At 33.5% G+C, this 10790-nt stretch overlaps 1 protein-coding gene across 1 annotated transcript in view; it reads left to right on the top strand.

The window, feature by feature from the left end:
- The first annotated feature begins 799 nt into the window (after nt 1-799).
- Nucleotides 800-10790, top strand: part of LOC119835439 — a 28339-nt gene continuing 18348 nt past the window's right edge. Inside the window, exon 1 of the mRNA XM_038360256.1 lies at nt 800-1154. The gene's annotated coding sequence lies outside the window, so the exon portion shown is untranslated. The remainder of the gene's footprint in view (nt 1155-10790) is intronic.

The following is a 10790-nucleotide window of genomic DNA, read 5'->3' as shown; positions in this document are numbered from 1 at the left end:
ATGAATTAATAAAACATATTTTTCTACTATCTTGTTTTTTTTTTCACACGCCCTGTATGCAAATTAAGTGGGTACGGGTAAGTCAGAGTAGTAACATCTTATTCTTTGTTTGTTTGAACGCACTAATCTCAAGAACTAAACGACCGTTTTCAAAAGCTTTTTCACGGAATTTGGATATGTACGTGATGTCCGAGTGCTGTAGTGTATTATGTACCACGAGCGAAGCTGGGGCGGATTGCTAGTCTTTGATAAAACGAGATCTTAAAAAAAGCTCTCGCCCTCTAACATAATAATTGATAGGAAGAACGTCGAAGACGAGAACGACGGAAACTGTCGTACCATGTTAGGTACATATCTTTTCCTCGTGCTATATTCTAATGTAATTTTGTACATTATTATTGTACTTTGACTTATATTAGGTACAATTGAAGTTATTATTGCGAAAGTAAATCATTTGTCTATTGTTATGATTCCGCTGTTGATGCCATTCGAGCTGTATAATTTTGGGAATAGGTATCATCGAGATAAATTCCTTGAGTCGTGCATGAACAATAGCGGGTCCGTTAAGAGAGCGCTCGCCGTCACGAAGAGGCATCACAGCATCGCTCTAGAACGGTCGACAAGTCGTGATTCGTGAAGGAACGGCACGGATCGGAGCAAGCGTGAAGCGGCGCGTCGCGGAGTACGTATCGATCGGCGCGGTCGCCGTCGACGGTGGCGCCTCGATGCGGCTACCGATGCAAGCTGCCCTCGTGTCTCAGCTCGCAACTGTCAAAACTGCGTGACGTAACGGCTAGGGCGGCGCACACACGGCCGCCGCCGTTCGCTCAGTACGTTCGTGTTGCAGACTGCGCATTATATTGCATTCATTGCTTTCGTGCGCGCTTCAGTACACAGTATACTTACGTCGTCGTTTATTCATTATTGTAGTGAAGCTGGGGCCTACGATGCGGTACCCGGTGGCTCAGAGCGCGTTCTATACAGTATTGATCGCATCCCGTCCTGCATGACTGTTTCAATGTTTATAAACAGCCGGTCGCATCAATTTCAACTCCCTCGTTTTTGATACGTTTGTTCGACTAAGAACGATCTGGACGGTTGATCCTGACTGTGACGCCTGTACCGGCTTGCTGATAGGATAGAACTCAGTGCACGTACGTATGCACTAAAAGTTTACATCAGTTTTTATTTCGTTTACGCAGCGCTATAGTGACGACAGTAGCACGTTTACGTAGGTGCGATGTTATCTAAAAATAAAATAAATGTCATTTGTTTTATTTATATTAAGACGAACTTTAATGTGTTTATTTATTAAATATCAGGTGTAAAATACGCGAAGATTTGTTATAACGCGTACCTACATACTTCTGTGACTGCACCACTATACCGCGTGCAACAGAGCAAGGCAGTTACGTAGGCGTAATGTTGCACCGGCAAAGCCTGCGACAAATGACAATTACGCAATTGCCTTCGAATATATTCAATAATCTGTTGATATTGGTTTAAATCCCTCATATATTGTTTATTACTTAGATGTTTCCTCATTTAATTTACCCATTACTCAATAATATTGCTGTAGGTCGTGATTAATATCGGTATTCTTCTACATACAAAGTATTAAATAATATAGTGTTTTTTAATGTATCGTAATTATATACATATGAAATATGTTTTATTTCCTATTTGAGTATTAATATAATAATATATAAAGGAATATTTCAACTTGTAATATTTTTATTGTTTGGACATCTAACAATTTTTGAACAAGCATTTTATTATTTTTAATTATATTATTTCACAATTGCAGTATTGTTATTGAAACTCTATTGTTGTAGGTGCTTAAAACGCTAACAGCGTAAAGGATAAATTTAATAAGCATATTATTTAAAAATATCAACAGAGTACTGTAAACTGTCTGTAGATTTCTCGGCTTCCTAGACTGCACGGTGTAGCACAATTAGCGATAGTGCGCACGTAGCGAGGCTTCATCCCTTTATTTTGGGGTGATGTTCTCTTGCACCCCACGAGTGTAACACAGGTGTCAGAGGGGTGCAGGCGGGGATCTGAGAATTTATATGAACTCTGAAGTGTGGATAGGTCATAGCTAAAAGGATAGGTGTTTAACGCGGAAGAGCGGAAACGCAAGTCCTGGTTTTATTATTGACAGAGTTATAGATATGAGGTACAGATGCAAGAGTTTTGTATTTGAATAGTAAGAGTGTTATTTTCTTGGTTATTTCTTATTCGGTATTGGTTCATGTGCAATTGTATTGTTTTATTCTCGTTTTTATTAAAATAGCCACTGCTTTTTAATTTTTAGGGCATTTATATTATTGTTAATTAAGCGTTAGTTCGAGTGCCATAAAGAAAATAAAATCATTTTAGGCGAGGTCACGGTTAGCACTGCTGCGGCCGGTGTGGCTCCAAACAGGAAGCTTGCATTTTCTTACGTTACCGTTTGAAATACTAGACTAGTTTAAACGTAATCATCCTGTTTGTGAAAGATCTATTGCGGAAGCGTACAGATGAAAGTACAGCGACAAGGCCTTCTATTTAGAGTAACAAATTTTTCTATTGGTCACGCTATAAAAAGGCGCATCAATAAATGTAAGCTTTCGTACATGAGTTCAAGGTTGCCATGCTCTTTATACGAGGTTATATTTAAATAACACATTCTATTTAATATAAGATATTCAATTATTGTTTATTTTTATATGATTTATTTGGTTGGATAGAAGAGGACTAAAACCCGTTTTAAAAATTAAATGATAATAATAAAATGAATAAATACAATTTTTTTATTTTTCATGTAGCTAAGTGAGTTACACCAATTTTGTCGCGTTCACAAAATGTAATATAATCTCATTATTGATACCAACACTTGAAATGAAATATGTTAAATGTAGTAATAACTATTTATTACACCTAAGTTAAAAATTTCTTATAATATACCAATTCAAGTGTTTCGTTTTAGTTATGACTCATAGCAAACACCTTTGTTCCTACTTAATTTGGCATAATATTATTCGTGAGTTTGCCCACGGTTTTTTGTATTGTTAGGTATAAATTCACGAATTTTGTAAAATCGATATCATGATCTCCATCGTAATAAAGACCAGCTTTTCCATTATGTTCTGAATTATTATTTTAAGTTTTAATCTAAGTAGTTACTGTCATTAAATTACTTTTAAATCTTGTTAGAGCGATTATTAAATATAAAATATTGTATAATACATATTGCTAATAATATACTCTAAACTTGATTTCTTTCTACCTTTATATAAAGTTCCGGACAATGATTTCAACTTTCAACGGAAATAAACTTACCTACAGAAAAGTTTTATGCCACTCGTTTAATCACTAAGGCTTTTTAATTTTTCGAACAGTTTGAACTTAGCTCTATTCCACCTGTAAAATATTACAAATTTGAAACAATTTTGTAAATACATAGAATATTCATTTTATAACGCTGTGAAAGCATTTTTAAATTTGGGACGGAGTTTGCTTCTAGTTAAAAGGAAATAGGCTATTAAACAGCAGAATAATTCGCAAGACGTAAACTACTAGCATCGTAAGTAATCGCAATTTCATTGTTTTGAAAGCATTATAGTTTGTATTCATGTAGGGATATTATTTTTATAATTATTTCTTGCGACAATCTAATTATTCTTTCTTTAGAACGCAATACATTCTTGTTTGTACTTAAAGAGATTCCTTAGAGGAAAATTTCTTGAAGTGAGATTCCTTACAGGAACATTTCTTTCAGTTTGAATGTGAAAATTTTAATATAATAGAGTATCTACTACTTAAGTAGAGTAGTTTTTTCCAAAAGCTCACATTTTTAAATAATTACTAAGCTAATAAATAGTTCAGATCGTAGCGTAAGGAATGTATCTAGATTCAAGATATGATTTACGGCGTAACATATAGAAAAAAGCGTAATGCATCGGCATATGCGTAACAAAGCAATTTAAAAGAGAATGACAATGTTTTTATGGAGCCCCGCTCCGATACTGCTCGATCATTGTGAGAAAGTATTAATAGTAGTTGCCCCGAGTGCATTGCGTCCTGTCCTTGTAGGTGATGTCATATGGGTGAATACTACAAACGATGGAAGTCCGACAATAGTCCCTGCCCACCACGTCACCTGGGTGCGCCCGATCCACTTACATTTTATACCGTGATGAACTTGATGACCAACATAGATGAGGTACCAGTTTTATGCATTGTTCAAGGTATATAGCTACCTCTGCGCATGGTCAGTGATGCATTTCTGAAATGAATGTAACAAAATTTTTGAATCTAGTGGTAGGCAAAATTTTAATAACCACCACAGCACAAAATCTCCCTTGGATGTTTGCAAAAATCACATGAGTAGCTACTTCCTTTATTAATTGATCGTCTTAAGAAAGCTCTATACGTATTATTTTGAACTTTTACCTTAGGTAATATCGTTCTGACTTCCAACACGAGCCGATTTTTAATGAAATGTATATAATATTAGTAGTTGCAAAATATCAAAATTTCTGTTATGCTGCATCAGAACGCTTTCGGTAATTTTTATACAAAAACTAATCAATCTACCGTTATCTAGTTCGAAATATTGTATATCGAAGGAAAAACATGAATTTAAGAAGACACCTGAAATAAAAGGTGATCTTTTCAGTGAGTCATCGGGTCGGCCCTCGGTGGCAAATCGAGTTTCGAATGTAAACTTTGTGGCCGTACAAATGTGAAGGACAAAATCTTGTCGCATTTGCATACGATTAAATCGCTTGAAATGTAACATTTGGATGTACTTAAAGATTTTTTTCTACCTTTAAAATAAATGTCATTTTACATAATCGTAGATCATAAATTTTAAAAGATATATCTTAATTAATTATTATGTTTATTTTAGTTTTAATAGAGTAAAACATTTTTCTACGATATAAGATTGGTTAGCTAATTAAGTAGTATCATCAACATCGCTTTAATATTGTTCTATAAATACCTTGTCGTAGAATCTTATTATAGAATTATGACGCTCAGTTCTTGGATAATTACAACGGATAATTAATTGGTAGGTATACATTTTTTCCTTGGACGTTTTGTATAGATGACGCAGTCCAGAAAATTTAATTATAATTCGTATTCAAAATAAATTGAGAGTTGGCGGCAATCCATCGTATTATGACAACTTGTATGTGCATAGTATATTAACAATGTAAACAACAGGTCCACAGAATTAAATTGACTGAATAGATCACAATTAGTGCAATCGATTTACATCATCGATTATAAGTGGTGCAGGTAGGGACAACTACCTTTTTCTTTTTTTTTGATACAACTACCTAAGCTATACAGGTACATGTGTGAAACAATTCAAATTTGATTATATACTTATGTGGAACGTTCACAGAAATAAAAGAAACACAAACACATGAACCCTCCGGAAACAAAGAAAAATTAAGCCATCAACGTCTCTTTCCGTCATAATATTGATGTAATTGTACCGCGATACATCAATAGTCACTGTTCCGCTTCTTGTTTTGAAGGTATCATGGAACGAATTTGTCCTGTAAATAGTTAAAATTATTGACATTATATTATTTAATATACGATTTCTCCATTTACTTGATTCGTTGTGTTCAAAATTTATTATTTCATTCTTTAAGGTTGAATAGCTGTAATGAAATAGGATAAATACAAAGAAAACGTAAATCGGCGCATTTTTTTTTATCATTCTATTTCAAAAAAGGTTATTTATTCGAATGTTTTTTTTTTGTTTGTTACCTCCGCACTTTCGTCGGGTTGTACCGATTTTGATAATTATTTTTAATAAATAAGCTGGTGTCTCCCGTGTGGTTCCATTTAAATTTGGTCTAGTTCTGACAATTTGAAGGCGGTTTAGTTTTTTATGATAAATAATAATTAATTGATACACTCAGTTAACATCTCTATGGCTGCTAATAAATAAGCTTAAATAAAGTGTCAAAATAGACACTATTATATTAAAATAATCTTTTTAATGAATAATTTATGTATACGCAGTACGTACTAACCCAAATAACATTCTTCGTCTGTCTTTCTGTTTGTTCCAACTAATCACTGCAATAGCAAGATCGATTTTGAGATACGGTACGTGTTAAAACGATAATAATTTAAAAATGTTCGTTATCGTTCCGTGTCTCAAACAAGCTACGTACTATTTTTCGATATTCCTTTTACAAATGCTGACCCTTTATGGCTCTCACGGACGTCTCAATATAGGTCATGGATAATAAATAGCATTTAGAATGGTATCTGGGTTATACCCGGATTTCAACTAAAATGTTTTTCAATGCACAAAAGCGTCCGTTTTTGTAGGTAATTCGAAGATTAAGTTTGTGCTAAAAGCTAGAAAGCATTTGAAGGAAGTCTCTCCAATCTTCCTGTATTCCTTACAATATGTGAATAATGGTGCATAGTTAAGAAGCTACTCTTCATAAAATAAATAAGTTCTTTAAATACATTTTAATATAAGGAGCAAAATTTTAATATAATCTTCCGTCAAGTGTGTTCGAAAACAATACCTGTATAATTCCTGTCACATATAACTATGGAAGCTTACCTCATAAACAATTAACATTGCCAGACTATAATGACATTCCATGCATGTATTTAGAACATCTTTCAAAGTGGAACATAAATGGATGTTGCAGTGTAATAAGCGTTATACGAAGCTATTGACATATGTGCTATCAAAAACTTACGTATTTGTTAAGGAAATCATCATCGTTGTCTGTTTTGCTATATAATCGATCTATATTGGTATATTATAAACTGTAATACGATGGAATACGAATTGCATTCATTTAAACTGATCAACTTTCCCAATGGTATCAAGATTTATCTTAATTGTGTGTAGAATTAATGATTCCGTTTAAGATACATAGCGAGATGTTGGAGGAAGCTAGTTAAGTAGGTATTAAAATGAATGAACGGAATGTTTATTTCATTTACTTTTCGTTTAGTGTAGTTAACTATATAATAAGTAATGCCTAATAATAATTAGTGTATTGCTATTTTATTTTCGTTTAAGATTGATAACCTAACAAGGTGATAAATCTTAATTCGGTTTTATTCCCTTATTATTTATCCGTAACATACTTATGTTATGTACCTAAATCTAAATCTTTATAAAGATGGTGTAAGCTTTTTTATACGGTCTAGATTCTTATTTGAATTTTTGTCTACAATTATTTATTAACAGAGTTTAAATTCATTAAAAACATCATAGTAATAATGTTTTACTCTTAAATTATTCATTACTCTCATCAAGGAAGCAATTTCTTGTTTTTTGACTAAATCTAGAAAGACATTTATACACACGTATAGCTGTGAATAGAAGTCAGTCGCAATTTTGAAGACCTTGATACCTAATTTACACGGATTCACATTTTTGCATTTATTCAACAAGGATAAGGATGTTAATTTTTTCAAGCATCATTTTAAATACATCTGCATGTGCACAATTTAAATGAAGTGCCATGCACTCGCAGCTCTATGGCGCGAACATAGTACATCCCTCTGACGTTCAGTGCTTATTTAAACAGAGTACATTTATGTGACTAATTACACAGTTCAGGTACTTCGTTAGGTTCACTGCAGGCGAGTGACCTTTCCGCTAAGAAATGCTATTATATTGTCATTCCCACACGATGCTGTCTATATCGAACACTTTCTATGCAATGCCTTATAACGGTTTTGCATGTATACCATGAGAGTGATAACATTCGACTGCGCTGTATTCAATGCAATTTTATTTTATATGTAGCCGATAGCGCGTACCTACAGCTAAAGAACAAGTATGTTGATAAGAAATTAAATGAATGAAGTGATGATAATAAAAAAAATAAATAAAAGGATTTTAAATACTTCTAAGCTAGGTAGGTATTTAATAAACATTCGGTGAAATTCGACAGTAGTGTGTACGAGAATGTTATCCTACAGCTAGACTGTTGCGAATGGAAGGCAAAAAAAGCCTTTGCCCCAATGTCTCATTGTAGTCCCGTTCAAATACTATAGATCCCATTTGATGTCGATACTCAAGAAATCCGATGATTTCGTACTTATCTTATACCTTTTATATATATATATATATATATATATATATATAATTGGAATCTCGGAATCGGCTCCAACGATTTTCATGAAATTTAGTATATAGGGGGTTTCGGGGGCGATAAATCGATCTAGCTAGGATTTTTTTTTTAGAAAATGTCATATTCGTGTTTTATTCGTGTTTTTTTTTTCCTGACATCTATTGGTGAATAATATACTATTTTGCTTCGTAGATAGCTGGACAACTGAAATAACACATAGGAACTTTTTATACCGATATTCCTACGGGATACGGACTTACGCGGTTTCAACCGCGGGTCACAGCTAGTTTGTCATTATGTGACGTACATTAATTCCTTCAATTTGTTAACCTATCAAAATGATGTAGAGACGACATTATATATTAGAGATAAAAAAATGTACACGATGAGGCTGGGAGCGATTAGCGATAGTGAGCGATAGTGAGCGATTAAAATTATCTGTTAGTTTCTTTCGTTTGCTATATTTCTGTCAAAGTCTATCGTGGCCCGATCATGGCTCGACATCTCTTGTCGAAAGACTGACAGAAAAAAGCACAGTTTTTATTAAAATAAATGCTCTCGAAGTAGTACCTCATATTTAATAAACATCGAAACCTTCAAAGATACACCAATAAAACTCTAACCTAATTAGGTAGATATAGTAAATGTATGTTGCAGTATTGTCAGATTTACGGAGAAAAAAATTTCTTAGGAACAGTAGCAATGGAAAAGCAACTTATCAGTTCCCATCTATACTAATATTATAAAGCTGAAGAGTTTGTTTGTTTTTTTTGCACGCACTAATCTCAGGAACTACTGGTCCGATTTGAAAAATTCTCTCAGTGTTAGAAAGCCCATTTATTGAGGAGTAAGTAAGTTAAGCTGTTAGTAGATATGTATTGATCGTTGCTATTATTTTTTACTGGTTATTGTTTAATTGATTGACTGATTCACTGATTATTTTTGATTAATAAAGTGCTATTGTTTAATTTCAATTGGCATTAATTTATCTAAATAAAAAGGTTTTGAACCTGTATTAGTTTGATTATGTTATATATTAGTTGGTGGTTGGATTAATAAATATAAATCTTGATAAAGTATTTCCCCAGTTTATTTTTATTAGTTCTAATATTTATCCATTTTTGGTATATACATACATATTTTTTATCCTTTTACCTTTTCTCTACAAAACTAAATAAACCAATAACAAGTAAGCTCAATTTAGATTTTTAAATATGACAAGGTTGTGATTAGATTTACCTTTAGTCCACCATCCAACTAATCATTTGCCACGTGACATGGTTAATTATACAGCAGAATTGGTTCACTGGTAAGGGGACCACATATAATTATACCTATCAGATAGCTTCGTCAGAGGGACTGACTAATTTACCCCTCGTCGCCACGTTATTATGTCCCTGACTACCTCATTGAACTTATCTACACTAATATTATAAATAGGAAACTTTCGTATGTTTGTAACGCTTTTACGCAAAAACTCAGGACCGATTAGAAAAATACTTACACCATTACCACTAGCTACATATTCACTGAGTGACGTAGGCTATATTTGTACCAAGCAGTGGTGTGAACCTCGGACTTCAAAATCGATAAGTCGGGGTTCGAGGCTGGGCGAGCGTACAGGAAATAAATTGATTTTTCGATTTATCTGCGCATGTAGGTAACATCACCACTGCTTAAAACGGTGAAGAAAAACATCGTGAGGAAACCGGCATGTCCGAGAATCAAAAGTTCGACGACATGTGACATCTACCAACCCGCACTTGGCCAGCCTGGTGGATTATGGCCTGAGCCCTCATAGGAGGCCTGTGTCCTAGCAGTGGGAACATATAAGGGCTGATGATGATGATGAAGACTTTTGAATGAAATGTATTAACTGTATACATCTAAATCAGATGAAATTTAACAATTTTGTCCTCAAAAACCTCGAGAGAGTTTGTGGGTTCTTGAGTGCGAGTCTGTGGACTATCAATATAAGATCAGCATATAACCGCAGTGTAAGGATTAGGTATAATCATTTACTCCGGCGGTATAATCAATAAACATATAGTACGCTTAAATACTTAGTAGATGTATATAGATGCATGATTATATAATGTTTTACCTTGAGGTTGTTACGGTACTATATTTATGAACACGTATAGTTCATGTCCGCTGCATGTAGGATAATTTGTTAGGATTCCTGAAATATACACATAATGCACAGAAATATTTATTTTGATTCTTTCTCGTGCACTTATTCCAAAAAAATGTTTTATAATCAGGAACATTTATGTGCAATTTGCCAATTCATCATTTTCATTGTCACAAAAAGCATTGTAAAATGTAATTTCTCGTAATTCTTTCAATGCAAAGGTTGCACGTAATGAGAAACCTTTGAAAATCCAACTAGCAAGGTACTTTTTATCTTCTGACTTCTGAGTGTCTGGCGCCGGTAGCTGAGAGTTAAATAGCTTCTAAGCAACCTTAGTCAAAATTATAATTCACTTTAAAGTCTCTTTAATATTTCAAAGCCATAACCCGCTGCATGAAATAATTGTTCGAGATAAATGTTGTGATAAACTTATGAAATTAGTTATGCATTTAAAGAATTAGTGCTAATATTATGCTCATTATAAGTGGTTGATATATAATTTAAGACCATTAATATTATTTGATGAAAAA

The sequence above is a fragment of the Zerene cesonia genome, chromosome Z (assembly GCF_012273895.1).
Source record: "Zerene cesonia ecotype Mississippi chromosome Z, Zerene_cesonia_1.1, whole genome shotgun sequence".
In the NCBI taxonomy this organism is placed as follows: domain Eukaryota; kingdom Metazoa; phylum Arthropoda; class Insecta; order Lepidoptera; family Pieridae; genus Zerene; species Zerene cesonia.
The sequence above is the reverse complement of the archived record's forward strand: the minus strand, read 5'-3'. Positions and strand labels throughout refer to the sequence as shown.